This window comes from Apodemus sylvaticus, chromosome 23, assembly GCF_947179515.1.
Source record: "Apodemus sylvaticus chromosome 23, mApoSyl1.1, whole genome shotgun sequence".
NCBI lineage: Eukaryota > Metazoa > Chordata > Mammalia > Rodentia > Muridae > Apodemus > Apodemus sylvaticus.
Window position 1 is genome coordinate 14,368,706 of NC_067494.1, and position 20,068 is coordinate 14,388,773.

The following is a 20,068-nucleotide window of genomic DNA, read 5'->3' on the forward strand; positions in this document are numbered from 1 at the left end:
GGGGCAGCTTGCACTGGTGAGTCCAGCATTGACAAGACCAACTAACACCAGTGAGAACTAGATGGCAAAAGGCAAACGCAGGAACGTCACTAACAGAAATCAAGGCAATATGGCAACATCTGAACCCAATTCTCCTTTACCACCATGTCCTGGACACCCCATCACACCAGTAAAGCAAGATTTGGATTTAAAATCACTGGTCATGATGCTGGTACAGGAACACATGAAGGACATACTTAAAGAAATTCAGGAGAAAATGGATCAAAAGTTAGAAGCCCTTGCAAAGGAAACACAAAAATCATTGAACGAAATCCAGGAGAATGCAAAAGCCAATAATGAGGAAACGCAAAAAACACTTAAAGAAATACAGAAGAACTTTGGTCAACAGGCTGAGGTCATGAAAGAGGTAACACAAAAATCTCTTAAAGAATTACAGGAAAGCACAAACAAGCACAAACAACAAGTGAAGGAGCTAAGCAAAACCATCTAGGATCTAAAATCAGAAGTAGAAACAACTTGATGGTGTCCTTTACCTTACAGAAACTCTGTAACCTTATGAGGTCCCATTTGTCAATTCTTGCTCTTAGAGCATACGCTATTGGTGTTCTGTTCAGAAACTTTCTCCCTGTACCGATGTCCTCAAGGGTCTTCCCCAGTTTCTTTTCTATTAGCTTCAGAGTGTCTGGCTTTATGTGGAGGTCCTTGATCCATTTGGATTTGAGCTTAGTACAAGGAGACAAGGATGGATCAATTCGCATTCTTCTGCATGATGACCTCCAGTTGAACCAGCACCATATGTTGAAAAGGCTATCTTTTTTCCATTGGATGTTTTCAGCCTCTTTGTCGAGGATCAAGTGGCCATAGGTGTGTGGGTTCATTTCTGGATCTTCAATCCTGTTCCATTGATCCTCCTGCCTGTCACTGTACCAATACCATGCAGTTTTTAACACTATTGCTCTGTAGTATTGCTTGAGGTCAGGGATACTGATTCCCCCAGATTTTCTTTTGTTGCTGAGAATAGTTTTAGCTAATCCTGGGTTTTTTGTTGTTCCAGATGAATTTGATAATTGCTCTTTCTAACTCTGTGAAGAATTGAGTTGGGATTTTGATGGGTATTGCATTGAATCTGTATAGTGCTTTAGGCAAAATGGCCATTTTAACTATATTGATTCTACCGATCCATGAGCATGGGAGGTTTTCCCATTTTTTGAGGTCTTCTTCCATTTCCTTCTTCAGAGGACAGATCGGCAACCAACAAATTGGGAAAAGATCTTCACCAATCCTACATCAGATAGAGGGCTAATATCCAATATATATAAAGAACTCAAGAAGTTAGACTCCAGAAAACCGAACAACCCTATTAAAAAATGGGGTACAGAGTTAAACAAAGAATTCTCACCTGAAGAACTTCGGATGGCGGAGAAGCATCTTAAAAAATGCTCAACTTCATTAGTCATTAGGGAAATGCAAATCAAAACAACCTTAAGATTTCATCTTACACCAGTCAGAATGGCTAAGATTAAAAATTCAGGAGACAGCAGGTGTTGGAGAGGGTGCGGAGAAAGAGGAACACTCCTCCACTGCTGGTGGGGTTGCAAATTGGTACAACCACTCTGGAAAGCAGTCTGGTGGTTCCTCCGAAAACTGGGCACCTCACTTCCAGAAGATCCTGCTATACCACTCCTGGGCATATACCCAGAGGATTCCCCACCATGTAATAAGGATACATGCTCTACTATGTTCATAGCAGCCCTATTTATAATTGCCAGATGCTGGAAAGAACCCAGGTATCCCTCAACAGAAGAGTGGATACAAAAAATGTGGTATATCTACACAATGGAGTACTATTCAGCCATTAGAAACAATGAATTCATGAAATTCTTAGGCAAATGGATGGAGCTAGAGAACATCATACTAAGTGAGGTAACCCAGACTCAAAAGGTGAATCATGGTATGCACTCACTAATAAGTGGTTATTAACCTAGAAAACTGGAATACCCAAAACATAATCCACACATCAAATGAGGTACAAGAAGAAAGCAGGAGTGGTCCCTGGTTCTGGAAAGACCCAGTGAAACAGTATTTGGCAAAACCAGAACGGGGAACTGGGAAGGGGTGGGAGGGAGGACAGGGGAAGAGAAGGGGGCTTACGGGACTTTCGGGGAGTGGGGGGGGGGGCTAGAAAGGGGGAAATCATTTGAAATGTAAATAAATTATATCGAATAAAAAAATACAGGTATATTTATAATAACCTATAAAATTTATAATATAAAAAAAAAAGAAGTAGAAACAACTAAGAAAACTCAAAGGGAGACAACTTTGGAGATAGAAAGCCTTGGGAAGAAATCAGTGGACATAGATGCAAATATCAACAACAGAATACAAGAGATAGAAGAAAGAATCTCAGATGCTGAAGATACCATAGAAACCATGGACTCAACAGTTAAAGAAAATGCAAAATGCAAAAAGCTTGTAACCCAAAATATCCAGGAAATCCAGGACACAATGAGAAGACCAAACCTAAGGATTATAGGCATAGATGAGAGTGAAGATTTACAACTTAAAGGGCCAGCAAATATCTTCAATAAAATTATGGAAGAAAACTTCCCTAACCTAAAGAGAGAGATGCCCATGAATATACAAGAAGCCTACAGAACTCCAAACAGACTGGACCAGAACAGAAATACTTCCCGTCACATAATAATCAAAACACCAAATGTCCTAAACAAAGAAAGAATATTAAAGGCAGTAAGAGAAAAAAGCCAAGTAACATATACAGGAAGACCTATCAGAATCACAGCAGACTTTTCACCTGAGACTATGAAGGCTAGAAGATCCTGGGCAGATCTCATGCAGACTCTAAGAGAACACAAATGCCAGCCAAAACTACTATATCCAGCAAAACTCTCAATCACCATAGATGGAGAAACTAAGATATTCCATGACAAAACCAAGTTTACCCAATATCTATCTACAAACCCAGCCCTACAAAGGATAATAGGAGGAAAACACCAATACAAGGAGGGAAAATTCACCCTGGAAAAAGCAAGATAGTAACTTTTCATCAAACCCAAAACAAGTTAACCAATCAAATTTAAAAAAATAATGTCAAAAATGACAGGAAGTAACAATCACTATTGCTTAATATCTCTTAACATCAATGGACTCAATGCCCCAATAAAAAGACATAGACTAACTGACTGGATACATAAACAGGACCCTACATTTTGCTGCTTACAGGAAACACACCTAAGGATCAAAGACAAACACTACCTTAGAGTAAAAGGCTGGAAGACAATTTTACAAGCAAATGGTCTCAGGAAACAAGCTGGAGTAGCCATTTTAATATCAGATAAAATTGACTTTCAACCCAAAGTCATCAAAAGACTCTGAGGAACACTTCTTGCTGGTCAAAGGAAAAATACAACAAGAAGAACTCTCAATCCCGAACATCTATGCTCCAAATGCAAGGGCACCCTCTTTCATAAAAGAAACTTTATTAAAGCTCAAAGCACACATTGCACCTAACACAATAATTGTGGGGGACTTCAACACTGCACTTTCTTCAATGGACCGATCAGGAAAACAGAAGCTAAACAGGGACACAATGAAACTAACTGAAGCTTTGGACCAATCAGATCTAACAGATATATATAGAACATTCTATCCTAAAGCAAAAGAAAATAACTGTTTCTCAGCACCTCATGGTACCTTCTCCAAAATGGACCATATAATTGGTCACAAGACAGACCTCAACAATTATAAGAATATCGAAGTAATCCCATGCCTCCTATCAGATCACTATGGAGTAAAAGTGGTCTTCAATAGCAACAAAAACAACAGAAAACCCACATTCACATGGAAACTGAACAATATTCTACTCAATGATACCTTGGTCAAGGAAGAAATAAAGAAAGAAATTAAAGACTTTTTAGAACACGATGAAAATGAAAACACAACATACGCAAATCTATGGGACACGATGAAAGCAGTGCTAAGAGGAAAACTCATAGCCCTGAGTGCCTCCAAAAAGAAAATGGAGAGAGCATACATTACCAGCTTAATGACACACCTGAAAGCCCTGGAACAAAAAGAAGCTATTTCACCCAGGAGGAGTAGAAGGCAGGAAATCATCAAACTCAGGGCTTAAATCAATCAAGTAGAAACAAAGAGAACTATACAAAGAATCAAAAAAACCAGGAGCTGGTTCTTTAAGAAAATCAACAAGATAGATAAGCCCTTAGCCAGACTGATCAAAGGGCACAGAGAAAGTATCCAAATTAACAAACTTAGAAATGAAAAGGGAGATATAACAACGGAAACTGAGGAAATCCAAAAAATCATCAGATCCTACTACAAGAGCCTGTACTCAACACAACTGGAGAATCTGGAGGAAATGGACAATTTCCTTGACAGATACCAAATACCAAAATTAAATCAGGATCAAATAGATCATCTAAACAGTACCATAATACCTAAAGAAATAGAAGGAGTCATAGAAAGTCTTCCAACCAAAAAAAGCACAGGACCAGATGGTTTCAGTGCAGAATTCTATCAGACCTTCAAAGAAGAGTTAACACCAATACTCTTCAAACTATTCCACAAAATAGAAACAGAAGGAACACTACCCAATTCCTTCTACAAAGCCACAATTACGCTGATACCAAAACCACACAAAGATCCAACAAAGAAAGAGAACTTCAGACCAATTTCCCTTATGAACATCGATGCAAAAATACTCAATAAAATTCTTGCCAACCGAATCAAAGAACACATCAAAACAATCATCCACCATGATCAAGTAGGCTTTATCCAGGGAATGCAGGGTTGGTTCAATATACGGAAATCCATCAATGCAATCCACTGCATAAACAAACTCAAAGAAAAAAAACCACATGGTCATTTCATTGGATGCTGAAAAAGCATTTGACAAAATTCAGCATCCTTTCATGCTTAAAGTCTTGGAAAGAACAGGAATTCAAGGCCCATACCTAAACATAGTAAAAGCAATATACAGCAAACCAGTAGCCAGCATCAAACTAAATAGAGAGAAACTTGAAGCAATCCCACTAAAATCAGGGACTAGACGGGGCTGCCCCCTTTCTCCTTATATTTTCAATATTGTACTTGAGGAACTAGCTCGGGCAATTAGACAACAGAAGGAGGTCAAAGGGATACAAATTTGAAAGGAAGAAGTCAAACTATCATTATTTGCAGATGACATGATAGTCTATCTAAGTGACCCAAAAAACTCGACTAGAGATCTCCTATAGCTGATAAACAACTTCAGCAAAGTGGCAAGTTATAAAATCAACTCAAGCAAATCAGTGGCCTTCCTATACTCAAAGGATAAGCAGGCTGAGAAAGAAATTAGGGGAATGACCCCCTTCACAATAGCCACAAACAGTATAAAGTATCTTGGGGTGACTCTTACCAAACATGTGAAAGATCTGTATGACAAGAACTTCAAGACGCTGAAGAAGGAAGTGGAAGAAGACCTCAAAAAATGGGAAAAACCTCCATGCTCATGGATCGGCAGGATCAATATAGTTAAAATGGCCATTTTGCCAAAAGCAATATACAGATTCAATGCAATACCCATCAAAATCCCAACTCAATTCTTCACAGAGTTAGAAAGAGCAATTCTCAAATTCATCTGGAATAACAAAAAACCCAGGATAGCTAAAACTATTCTCAGCAACAAAAGAAAGTCTGGGGGAATCAGTATCCCTGACCTCAAGCAATACTACAGAGCAATAGTGTTAAAAACTGCATGGTATTGGTACAGTTACAGGAAGGAGGATCAATGGAACAGGATTGAAGATCCAGAAATGAACCCACACACATATGTCCACTTGATCCTCGACAAAGAGGCTGAAAACATCCAATGGAAAAAAGATAGCCTTTTCAACAAATGGTGCTGGTTCAACTGGAGGTCAGCATGCAGGAGAATGCGAATTGATCTATCCTTGTCTCCTTGTACTAAGCTCAAATCCAAATGGATCAAGGACCTCCACATAAAGCCAGAAACTCTTGAAGCTAATAGAAAAGAAAGTGGGGAAGACCCTGGAGGACATCGGTATAGGGAGAAAGTTTCTGAACAGAACACCAATAGCGTATGCTCTAAGATCAAGAATTGACAAATGGGACCTCATAAAATTACAAAGTTTCTGTAAGGCAAAGGACACCATCAAGAGGACAAATCGGCAACCAACAAATTGGCAAAAGATCTTCACCAATCCTACCTCAGATAGAAGGCTAATATCCAATATATATAAAGAACTCAAGAAGTTAGACTCCAAAAAACCAAACAACCCTATTAAAAAATGGGGTACAGAGTTAAACAAAGAATTCTCACCTGAAGAGCTTCGGATGGCGGAGAAACACCTTAAAAAATGCTCAACTTCATTACTCATTAGGGAAATGCAAATCAAAACAACCCTGAGATTTCACCTTACACCAGTCAGAATGGCTAAGATTAAAAATTCAGGAGACAGCAGGTGTTGGAGAGGGTGTGGAGAAAGAGGAACACTCCTCCACTGCTGGTGGGGTTGCAAATTGGTACAACCACTCTGGAAATCAGTCTGGCGGTTCCTCCGAAAACTGGGCACCTCACTTCCAGAAGATCCTGCTATACCACTCCTGGGCATATACCCAGAGGATTTCCCACCATGTAATAAGGATACATTCTCTACTATGTTCATAGCAGCCCTATTTATAATTGCCAGATGCTGGAAAGAACCCAGGTATCCCTCAACAGAAGAGTGGATGCAAAAAATGTGGTATATCTACACAATGGAGTACTATTCAGCCATTAGAAACAATGAATTCATGAAATTCTTAGGCAAATGGATGGAGCTAGAGAACATCATACTAAGTGAGGTAACCCTGACTCAAAAGGTGAATCATGGTATGCACTCACTAATAAGTGGATATTAACCTAGAAAACTGGAATACCCACAACATAATCCACACATCAAATGAGGTACAAGAAGAAAGGAAGAATGGCCCCATGTTCTGGAAAGACTCAGTGAAGCAGTAATTGGCAAAACCAGAACGGGGAAGTGGGAAGGTGTGGGTGGGAGGACAGGGGTAGGGAAGGGGGCTTGCGGGACTTTCGGGGAGTGGGGGGCTAGAAAAGGGGAAATCATTTGAAATGTAAATAAAAAATATATCGAATAAAAAAATCCAATTCAAAAAAAAAAAAGAAAAGAAAACAAAAGGAGGTCAAAGGGATACAAATTGGAAAGGAAGAAGTGAAACTATCACTATTTACAGATGATATGGTCATATACTTAAGCAACTCCAGAAATTCCACCACAGAACTCCTAAAGCAGATAAACAAGTTCAGCAAAGTGGCTGGATATAAAGTTAACTCAATCAAATCAGTAGCCTTCCCTAACTCAAAAAATAAACATACTGAGAAAGAAACAGTAACAACACCCTTCAAACAGGCCCAAATAATATCGCATACCTTGTTGTGACTGCAACAAAACAAATGAAAGATTTGTCTAACAAGAACTTCACGTGTCTGAAGAAAGAAAATGAAGAAGATCTCAGAACATGGAAAGCTCTCCCATGCTTATGGATTGGCAGGATTCGTGTAGTAAAAATGGCATTCTGGCCAAAAGCAATCTGCAAATTCAATGCAATCTGCATCAAAATTCCAACTCAAGTCTTCACAGAGTTACACAGACCAATTTTTAAATTCATTTGAAATAACAAAAAAAAAACCCAGGAGAGCAAAAACGATTCTCAAAACTAAAAGAACTTCTGAGAGAATGACCATCCCTGAAATCAAGCTGCATTACAGAGCAATAGTGATAAAAACTGTACAGTATTGGTACAGAGACAGGCAGGGAGATCAATGCAATTGAATTGAAGACCAAGAAAGAAACCTACACACCAATCATCAGTTGATTTTTGACAAAGGAGCTAAAACCATCCAGAGGAAAAAAGACATTTTTAACAAATAGTGCTTGTTCAACTAGTAATCAGCAGGTAGAAACAGCAAATCAACCCATTTTTATCTCCTTGTACGATGAAACTCAAGTCCAAGTGGATCAAGGACCATATAAAACCAGATACACAGAAACTCATAGAGGAGAAAGTGGGGAAGGTCATCAAACACATGGGTACATGGGAAATTTTCCTGAACAGAATACCAGTGTCTTAGGCTCTCAGATCAAGAATCAATGAATGAGACCTTATAACATTGCAAAGCTTCTGTAAGGCAAAGGACATTTTCAATAAAACAAAATGGCAACCAACAGATTGGAAAAAAATTCTTTACAAATCCTACATCTGATAGAGGGTTAATATCCAATATAGGCAAAGAATTCAGAGAATCAAATAACCATATTAAAATGGGGTAGAGAACTAAACAAAGAATTTTCAACAGAGGAATATTGAATGGCTGAGAAGCACCTGAATAAATGTACAACATCCTTAGTTATCAGTGAATTGCAAGTCAGAACAACCCTGAGATTCTGCCTCACAGCTGTCAGAACAGTAAAAAATAAAAAACTTGGGTGACAGCAAATGCTGGCGAAGATGTAAAGAAAGAGGACAACTCCTCCATTGTTGGTTGGATTGCAAGCTGGTCCAACAATTCTTGAAATCAGTTTGGTGGCTCCTTAAAATTGGACATAGTACTTCCTGAGTTCTGAGCTATGCCATTCCTGGGCATATACCCAGAAGATGCTCCAACATGTAATAAGGACACATATTCCATAATATTCCACTATATGCATAGCAGCCTTATACATAAAAGCCAGAAGTTGGAAAAAACATACATGTCCTTCAACATAGGAATAGATACAGAAAATGTGGTAATTTACAAATGGGGTACTACTCAGCCATTTAAAATGAAGAATTCCTGAAATTCTTAGGCAAATGGACAAAACTAGAAAATATCATCCAAAGTGTGCTAACCCAATCACAAAGAAGACACAGGGTATGCACTCACTGATAAGTGTGGATATTAGCCCAGAAGCTCAGAATACCTGAGATACAATAAACAGGTAACGTGAAGCTCAAGAGGAAGGAAAACCAAAGAGGGAAACAACTGTAACATTTGGCTAGCAAATGATCTGATTGTAGAATTTACACAGATCAATTCTGAGAAGAAACAGAAATCTGGCGGACAGCAGCAAATGCATACACTGGGGCATACTAAAACCCTAACCCTAACCATAACCCCTAACCCTAACCCTAACCCTAACCCTAACCCTAACCCTAACCCTAACCCTAACCCCTAACCCTAACCCTAACCCCTAACCCTAACCCCTAACCCCTAACCCTAACCCTAACCCTAACCCTAACCCTAACCCTAACCCTAACCAAGGAATCCAAGCTCCATATTTTCATGAGTCGAGATGGTTTGTCTTTCTGAACAAAAGGGCATTAGCCTGTCACAGATCATCTGCTTCGTAGCTGACTCGGTATCTCCCATGTCCTAAGGTGTTAGACTTGGCACCAGTTGTTTTCATGATGAGGAAAATAAAAATTATGTCTTTCATTGCCAAAATTATCTGTTCTATGGAATTCCACAGAGTTACTTTACCCTTTAGCTACTCTGGAGAATTTATTCAATATCTAAAGAACATATTCACATTGAAGAGGGAGGTTTCTTTCTTTCTCTGAGAAGAAAGGAGTAGCAGTTAAGCAGTATGTGGCTTCTAGAATCCCCCAAGCTCTCTCACTATATCTGGCTTCATCTCCCATGCAGTATGATGTGTTCCATGTGTGTGACAAGATCCATGCTGTGTGATGTGCTCCATGCAGTATGATGTGTGACATGCAGTGTGATGTGTGCCGTGTGTGATGTGCTCCATGTGTGTGATGTGTTCCATGTGTGTGATGTGCTCCATGTGTGTGATGTGTTCCATGTATTTCATGTGTTTCATGGAGTATGATGTAATCCATGGAGTGTGATGTATTCCATGGAGCGTGATGTGTTCCATGTGTGTGATGTGTTCCATGTGTGTGATGTGTCTGTCTAGATCATCCCATTATCTCAGAAGAGGAAGAACAGGATAGGTATGGAAATATTTTCATTTTTGCTTTTAGACTAAAAGAAGAAGAAATAGAGACAATACATTTCTTAGAATGCTGGACATGGTAGCACACACTTTTGATGGAAGTATTTGAGAAGTTGAAGTAGAGGATCAGAGTTTAAAGCCAGCTTAGAACACTACAAGTTCAAGGCTTGCCTGGGTATATTCTGAGATGCTGCCTCAGAAAAGATAAAGGTTATGGTGGTAAAAAGGGCAGCACATCTCAATGATCCAGGAATATAGAAGGTCACATAGGAGAAACATAAGTTGGAGACTAGTCTGGGATATGTAGCAGTATTCTATTATAAAAAGAAAAAAGTTTATAAAACACACTAACAGGGGACTGCAGAGATGGCTCAGAGATCAAGAGCATTGACTGCTCTTCCAGAGGCTCTGATTTTAATTTCCAGCAACCACAGCCATCTGTAAGGAGATCTGGTGCCCTCTTCTGGCCTGCGGGCCTACATGCAGGCAGAACACTGGATTCATAATAAAAAATAAATACAGTTTTAAAAAAAACATTAACAATAAAAGAATGATAAAATTATGTATGAATAAAAAGACACCATATTTGTAAATAGGTTTGTGTATGGGCAATGTTTTGTTCTACTTATCTATTATTATGTTAATACACAACACTTTATCTTTATGGCAACAGAACAATTCCCTTTATGTTGTCTAAGTACTTTAAGTATTTACACATTGAACTACTTTCTTTTCCTCCCACTGTAGACATTTTTGTCTTCATCTGATCATTTTTTACTTCCTATAAATGAGCCAGCTGAAATTATTTTTTTTATTTTAAATTAAGATGTAATATAGATAATACACATAGAGCACAGTGATTTCAGGATTTCCTTTGGATACACACTGAAAAGTGTTACCAAACCTAGATCCTACAAGGAGCTTGTAGCAGCCAGGGCGTACAGCAGCTGTTCACACTGTGCCTACGTGCTGTTCACTGTCTCATTCTCAGGCAGTTGGCACCACACCACCTGGGATGATGCCTCCCACTGTTAGGGTCATTCTTCTTCAGTTAAACCTCCCTGAAAATGTTCTCACTGACACAGAGGTTTGTGTCCTGGGAATCCATTGGAGATGGCAATCAGAAGTCAACTTCACATTTAAATGGGTAGTACATTTATTCAGAAAACTGAGAGCTCCCCTTGGGGCTCCCCTCTAGAACTAGACAGGAAGACCCCATTGCAGAAGACACTACTCACTGTGGATGTAAGTGTTTCTCTGTGAAACCAAGGTGGAAACGGCTCTGGAAGCTTTCTCCCTTTTGGCTAGTGTTTGGAGTGCCAGGAGGTTCCCTGCAGGCTGTGGGTGGGGATGAGGCAGCATTGATGATCTCACTCAGCTGTGCTCCCTGTGTGCTCCAGAACTATTCTGCCATGTAAGGTACACTCATTGTTGCAAAAACGGCATTATGGTTCCAGGGGGTAAGCAACCAACTCTACACTGAGCTTGAAATCTGTTCCACATGCTTGCTACTGTAAAACTGGTCAAAATCTTGTAGCTAGAGAGGTACAGGTCAGACAGGAGCGATCTACTATTGATGCTTCATAATGCAGACAGAGTTAAATTACTTTCCAGATATTTATGATTATATCCTTAAGCGAATACAATTGTCTGCCCTAGTTAGAGAAACGTCTTCTGTGAATGAATCAAAGCAGAGACTCACAGCTGGTCAAAGTCCTAACAGGATATCTTCATGACCCACTTTAGACACCAGGAAAATTTCAGAAAAGGGGATGGAAAGTCTGTGAGAGCCAGGGGGTAGAAAAGAACGCTACAAAATGCTACCTGCTTGACACCACATGGCAACACAGAGTCACAAGCACACAGCAGCTGTGAGCTCCTGCATGAGATCTAGACACACAGAGTGACACAGAAGGAGGGGAACTCTTAGGAAAAGAACAGAGCTGAGTAGGAAAGGGAGAATAAAGGCTCGTAAGGCAGAGAACACAGTCACGGTGCATTGTATACAAGTAGGACATGGCTAAAACTGAAATCTTTTAGGAAAATTCTCAGTGTCATTCATCACCAGAAAAATGTATACGTAACTCACAGTGCATACCATTGTCTGCCCTCTAAGATATCCAGAGTTCAGAAATAAATGGGACATTCAGGCAAAGTTGTGCAAGAACTGTCTTCCATCACTGATGAGAATGCAAATTGGTAATATGTCTTTGGAAGCCCAGTTTGGCACAAATTATTTAAGTTAAAATTGTATCTGACCCATGGCTGTAAAACTGTATCTCTAATTATATGGAGGATGAAAATACACATACATGTGCGCATGGAATGTGCAAGAATGCTCAGAAGGGAACCATGGCTGAGAGACCCAACTAGAAACTACATCAGCAAAAAGTGAATGGGTGTGACACCTGACAGATGGTCATAAAACACAACTTTCTACAGCTATAAGCAACAACATGGATTAGTTTAAAAATACATTTTAAATATATGAATGCATGCATGTCTGAATGTATTGCACCAGATGCATGTTTGGTGCCCGTGCAGGCCCTAAGATGGTGCCATATTCCCTAGAATCAGAGATAATAGTGAGCTGCCGTGCTGGTGCCAGGAGCCAAAGCTGAGAGAAGCAGCAAGAGTTCTTAACAAGAAGGACCTCTGTCTGCCCCGACATGAATAGCATTTCCTCTTCATTGAGATATTATTAGTGTAAAGGGACATCGTGACTACAGCAAATCTTACAAAGGAAAACATGCCCTTGGACCTGGCTTACCGTTCAGAAGTTCAGTGGATCATCATCATGGCAGGAAGCATGGTGGGATACAGGCAGATGTGGTGCTCAAAAAGGAGCTGATAGTTCTACACCTGGATCAGCAGACAACAAGATGAGACAGTGAGACACTAGGCCTGGCTTCCTCCAACAAGGCCACACCTCCTAATAGTACCACTCCCTAGGGCCTATAGGATCATTCTTATTCAGACCACCACACCTTTGTAAGAGTAAAGTTGACTGAAAGAAGTCAGATGTGAGAAAATCCGCTGAATTATTCCAAGATAAGAGCTGTTAACTGGGTATTTGCTGTGCAAACATTTCGCTCTACTTGGCCTTGCACGATGCTTACCAGAAAATTCACTTTGTGAGGATTCGGAGAGCTACAACTACTTTGATCTTTTTTCTCTTTGTGTGTTATGCCAATTTTCCAACTACTATGAGACATCAAGTCTTGCTGCTCACCACAGACTGACTGCTACAAAGCAGACTTGATGGACAGCCCCACACTTGCCACTACACACACACACACACACACACACACACACACAAAGAGAGAGGGAGAGAGACAGAGAGAGAGAGAGAGAGAGAGAGAGAGAGAGAGAGAGCCATCAGTACTATGGAAGAGTGGACAAATGGAGCCTTGCAGAAGCAATCAAGTCAGGACACACCCATTTACTTTCCTCTACTCTTGACTGTGTATGCAATGATACTAATGGAGGTTCCAGACTTGACTTTTCCACAATGCTAGAAAATAACCGGGAATTGTAGCCTCAAATTAACTTACTATCTTCAAAGTTGCTTTTTGTCAGGGTATTTGGGGAGTATTTTTTTTTATTTTTTTTATTTAGCATTTTTATTGATATATTTTTTATTTACATTGCAAATGATTTCCCATTTTCTGGGTCCCTACTCCCCACAAGTCCCATAAGCCCTCTTCTGTCCCCCTATTCTTCCATCCACCCCTTCTCACTTCCCTGTTCTAGAATTTATTTCCCTTAAAAATCCCCATAATAGTCCACCACTGAAAGACGACAGAGCAGGAATTCAGAGAGAGGCAGGAACCATGGGGGAACACTACTTGATGGTTTTTTCCTTCTTCCTTTTATCCTTTCTTCATTCTTTCCTTCCTCTCTATATTTCTTCATTCTTTCCTTCTCTCTCTCTCTCTCTCTCTCTCTCTCTCTCTCTCTCTGTCTCTCTCTGATTTCTTATTCACTTTACACTCCACTAACTGCCCCCATTCCTGGTCACACCCCCATACTTCCCCTTCCCTCTTTCCATTCTCTGAGAGGATGGGACACCCTGGGTATCCTTCTCCAACCTTGTCTGGGTATTTTGTTTAACAAAGGAATGACACTAGGACACCAATCAATGCCTGGCTCCTCTACACTGCTAGGAATCTGCATGTGCCCTTTAATAGTAGGGGCAGTGGGGTATTTAGCAGTTCCACTATCTAGCTGTCTATGTGGATGATTCTCTGGGTACACTGTGTCCCACTTTAATTTCTAAAACACTAAATGTTGCTCTGCAGAGCCATCCTGACTCAGAAGCTTTGAAGCCATCTCAGTCCCTGTGAGTTTGAACAAGTATGATCTGTGCATGCCCTACTGTGACCTCATGAGGATCCATTGTGAGAGTCCACCGAGCAGATATAAATAAGAGAGAGGCCTGACCTGGATCTCCGAGGGTATAGAGAAGTAGTGTGGTTATTTACTTGTGAGATATACATTAATGAGGTTTTGAGATTCTTTCTTTTTGTTTTATTCAATATATTTTTTATTTACATTTCAAATGATTTCCCCTTTTCTAGCCCCCCACTCCCCGAAACTCCCGTAAGCCCCCTTCTCTCCCCCTGTCCTCCCACCCACCCCTTCCCACTTCCCCGTTCTGGTTTTGCCGAATACTGCTTCACTGAGTCTTTCCAGAACAAGGGGCCACTCCTCTTTCTTCTTGTACCTCATTTGATGTGTGGATTATGTTTTGGGTATTCCAGTTTTCTAGGTTAATATCCACTATTAGTGAGTGCATACCATGATTCACCTTTTGAGTCTGGGTTACCTCACTTAGTATGATGTTCTCTAGCTCCATCCATTTGCCTAAGAATTTCATGAATTCATTGTTTCTAATGGCTGAATAGTACTCCATTGTGTAGATATACCACATTTTTTGCATCCACTCTTCTGTTGAGGGATACCTGGGTTCTTTCCAGCATCTGACAACTATAAATAGGGCTGCTATGAACATAGTAGAGCATGTATCCTTATTACATGGTGGGGAATCCTCTGGGTATATGCCCAGGAGTGGTATAGCAGGATCTTCTGGAAGTGAGGTGCCCAGTTTTCGGAGGAACCGCCAGACTGATTTCCAGAGTAGTTGTACCAATTTGCAACCCCGCCAGCAGTGGAGGAGTGTTCCTCTTTCTCCACACCCTCTCCAACACCTGCTGTCTCCTGAATTTTTAATCTTAGCCATTCTGACTGGTGTAAGATGAAATCTTAGGGTTGTTTTGATTTGCATTTCCCTAATGACTAATAAAGTTGAGCATTTTTTAAGATGCTTCTCTGCCATCCGAAGTTCTTCAGGTGAGAATTCTTTGTTTAACTCTGTACCCCATTTTTTAATAGGGTTGTTCGGTTTTCTGGAGTCTAACTTCTTGAGTTCTTTATATATATTGGATATTAGCTCTCTATCTGATGTAGGATTGGTGAAGATCTTTTCCCAATTTGCTGGTTGCCGATTTGTCCTCTTGATGGTGTCCTTTGCCTTACAGAAACTTTGTAATTTTATGAGGTCCCATTTGTCAATACTTGCTCTTAGAGCATACGCTATTGGTGTTCTGTTCAGAAACTTTCTCCCTGTACCGATGTCCTCAAGGGTCTTCCCCAGTTTCTTTTGTATTAGCTTCAGAGTGTCTGGCTTTATGTGGAGGTCCTTGATGGAGGTCCATTTGGATTTGAGCTTAGTACAAGGAGACAAGGATGGATCAATTCGCATTCTTCTGCATGCTGACCTCAAGTTGAACCAGCACCATTTGTTGAAAAGGCTATCTTTTTTCCATTGGATGTTTTCAGCCTCTTTGTCGAGGATCAAGTGGACATAGATGTGTGGGTTCATTTCGGGATCTTCAATCCTGTTCCATTGATCCTCCTGCCTGTCACTGTACCAATACCATGCAGTTTTTAACACCATTGCTCTGTAGTATTGCTTGAGGTCAGGGATACTGATTCCCCCAGATTTTCTTTTGTTGCTGAGAATAGTTTTAGCTATCCTGGGTTTTTTGTTGTTCCAGATGAATTTGATAATTGCTCTTTCTAATTCTGTGAAGAATTGAGTTGGGATTTTGATGGGTATTGCATTGAATCTGCATATTGCTTTTGGCAAAATGGCCATTTTAACTATATTGATTCTACCGATCCATGAGCATGGGAGGTTTTCCCATTTTTTGAGGTCTTCTTCCATTTCCTTCTTCAGAGTCTTGAAGTTCTTGTCATACAGATCTTTCACATGTTTGGTAAGAGTCACCCCAAGATACTTTATACTGTTTGTGGCTATTGTGAAGGGGGTCATTTCCCTAATTTCTATCTCAGCCTGCTTATCCTTTGAGTATCAGAAGGCCACTGATTTGCTTGAGTTGATTTTATAACCTGCCACTTTGCTGAAGTGTTTATCAGCTGTAGGAGCTCTCTAGTGGAGTTTTTTGGGTCACTTAGGTAGACTATCATGTCGTCTGCAAATAATGATAGTTTGACTTCCTCCTTTCCAATTTGTATCCCTTTGACCTCCTTATGTTGTCTAATTGCCCGAGCTAGTACCTCAAGTACAATATTGAAAAGATAAGGAGAAAGGGGGCAGCCTTGTCTGGTCCCTGATTTCAGTGGGATTGCTTCAAGTTTCTCTCCATTTAGTTTGATGCTGGCTACCGGTTTGCTGTATATTGCTTTTACTATGTTTAGGTATGGGCCTTGAATTCCTGTTCTCTCCAAGACTTTAAGCATGAAAGGATGCTGAATTTTGTCAAATGCTTTTTCAGCATCCAATGAAATGACCATGTGGTTTTGTTCTTTGAGTTTGTTTATGTAGTGGATTGTATTGATGGATTTCCGTATATTGAACCAACCCTGCATTCCCTGGATAAAGCCTACTTGATCATGGTGGATGATCGTTTTGATGTGTTCTTGGATTCGGTTGGCAAGAATTTTAATGAGTATTTTTGCATCGATGTTCATAAGGGAAATTGGTCTGAAGTTCTCTTTCTTTGTTGGATCTTTGTTTGGCTTTGGTATCAGCGTAATTGTGGCTTCGTAGAAGGAATTGGTTAGGGTTCCTTCTGTTTCTATTTTGTGGAATAGTTTGAAGAGTATTGGTGTTAACTCTTCTTTGAAGGTCTGGTAGAATTCTGCACTGAAGCCTTCTGGTCCTGTGCTTTTCTTGGTTGGAAGACTTTCTATGACTCCTTCTATTTCTTTAGGCATTATGGGACTGTTTACATGGTCTAGTTGGTCCTGATTTAATTTTGGTATTTGGTATCTGTCAAGGAAATTGTCCATTTCCTCCAGATTCTCCAGTTGTGTTGAGTACAGGCTCTTGTAGTAGGATCTGATGATTTTTTTGGATTTCCTCAGTTTCCATTGTTATATCTCCCTTTTCATTTCTAAGTTTGTTAATTTGGATACTTTCTCTGTGCCCTTTGGTCATTCTGGCTAAGGGTTTATCTATCTTGTTGATTTTCTCAAAGAACCAGCTCCTGGTTTTGTTGATTTTTTTGTATGGTTCTCTTTGTTTCTACTTGATTGATTTCAGCCCTGAGTTTGATGATTTCCTGCCTTCTACTCCTCCTGGGTGAAATAGCTTCTTTTCGTTCTAGGGCTTTCAGGTGTGTCATTAAGCTGGTAATGTATGCTCTCTCCATTTTCTTTTTGGAGGCACTCAGGGCTATGAGTTTTCCTCTTAGCACTGCTTTCATTGTGTCCCATAGATTTCGGTATGTTGTGTTTTCATTTTCATTGTGTTCTAAAAAGTCTTTAATTTCTTTCTTTATTTCTTCCTTGACCAAGGTATCATTGAGTAGAGTATTGTTCAGTTTCCACGTGTATGTGGGTTTTCTGTTGTTTCTGTTGCTATTGAAGACCACTTTTACTCCATAGTGATCAGATAGGAGGCTTGGGATTAGTTCTATCTTCTTATATTTGTTGAGTTCTGTCTTGTGACCAATTATATGGTCGATTTTGGAGAAGGTACCATGAGGTGCTGAGAAAAAGGTATATTCTTTTGTTTTAGGATAGAATGTTCTATATATATCTGTTAAATCTAATTGGTCCAAAGATTCAATTAGTCTCATTGTGTCCCTGTTTAGTTTCTGTTTTCCTGATTGGTCCATTGAGGAAAGTGCAGTGTTGAAGTCACCTACAATTATTGTGTTAGGTGCAATGTGTGCTTTTAGTTTTAATAAAGTTTCTTTTACGAAAGAGGGTGCCCTTGCATTTGGGACATAGATGTTCAGGATTGACAGTTCTTCTTTTTGTATTTTTCCTTTGACCAGCAAGAAGTGTCCCTCAGAGTCTCTTTTGATGACTTTGGGTTGAAAGTCAATTTTATCTGATATTAAAATGGCTACTCCAGCTTGTTTCCTGAGACCATTTGCTTGTAAAATTGTCTTCCAGCCTTTTACTCTAAGGTAGTGTTTGTCTTTGACCCTGAGGTGTGTTTCCTGTAAGCAGCAAAATGTAGGGTCCTGTTTACGTATCCATTCAGTTAGTCTGTGTCTTTTTATTGGGGCATTAAGTCCATTGATGTTAAGAGATATTAAGGAATAGTGATTGTTACTTCCTATCATTTTTGACGTTATTTTTTAAATTTGATTGCTTAACTTCTTTTGGGTTTGATGAAAGGTTACTATCTTGCTTTTTCCAGGGTGATGTTTCCCTCCTTGTATTGATGTTGTCCTCCTATTATCCTTTTTAGGGCTGGGTTTGTGGATAGATATTGGGTAAACTTGGTTTTGTCATGAAATATCTTAGTTTCTCCATCTATGGTGATTGAGAGTTTTACTGGATACAGTAGTTTTGGTTGGCATTTGTGTTCTCTTAGAGTCTGCATGAGATCTGCCCAGGACCATCTAGCCTTCATAGTCTCAGGTGAAAAGTCTGCTGTGATTCTGATAGGTCTTGCTTTATATGTTACTTGGCCTTTTTCTCTTACTGCCTTTAATATTCTTTCTTTGTTTAGAACATTTGATGTTTTGATTAATATGTGACGGGAAGTATTTCTGTTCTGGTCCAGTCTGTTTGGAGTTCTGTAGGCTTCTTGTATATTCATGGGCATCTCTCTCTTTAGGTTAGGGAAGTTTTCTTCCATAATTTTATTGAAGATATTTGCTGGCCCTTTAAGTTGTAAATCTTCACTCTCATCTATGCCTATAATCCTTAGGTTTGGTCTTCTCATTGTGTCCTGGATTTCCTGGATATTTTGGGTTACAAGCTTTTTGCATTTTGCATTTTCTTTAACTGTTGAGTCCATGGTTTCTATGGAATCTTCAGCATCTGAGATTCTTTCTTCTATCTCTTGTATTCTGTTGTTGATATTTGCATCTCTGTCCCCTGATTTCTTCCCAAGGCTTTCTATCTCCAAAGTTGTCTCCCTTTGAGTTTTCTTAGTTGTCTCTACTTCTGATTTTAGATCCTGGACGGTTTTGCTTAGCTCCTTCACTTGCTTGTTTGTGCTTTCCTGTAATTCTTTAAGAGATTTTTGTGTTTCCTCTTTCATGACCTCAGCCTGTTGACCAAAGTTCTCCTGTATTTCTTTAAGTGTTTTTTGCATTTCCTCCTTGTTGGCTTTTGTATTCTCCTGGATTTCTTTCAATGATTTTTGTGTTTCCCTTGCAAGGGCTTCTAACTTTTGATCCATTTTCTCCTGAATTTCTTTAAGTATGTCCTTCATGTGTTCCTGTACCAGCATCATGACCAGTGATTTTAAATCCAAATCTTGTTTTACTGGTGTGATGGGGTATCCAGGACATGCTGGTAGAGGAGAATTGGGTTCAGATGTTACCATATTGCCTTGATTTCTGTTAGTGACGTTCCTGCGTTTGCCTTTTGCCATCTAGTTCTCACTGGTGTTAGTTTGTCTTGTCAGTGCTGGACTCACCAGTGCAAGCTGCCCCTTCCCCGTTGGCCTCTGGTACCTCAGTCTGTCCGATCCCTGGAGTCTGAAACCAAGATGGATGAGCCTTTCCTGACTGGTGGGAGGCCGAGTTCTG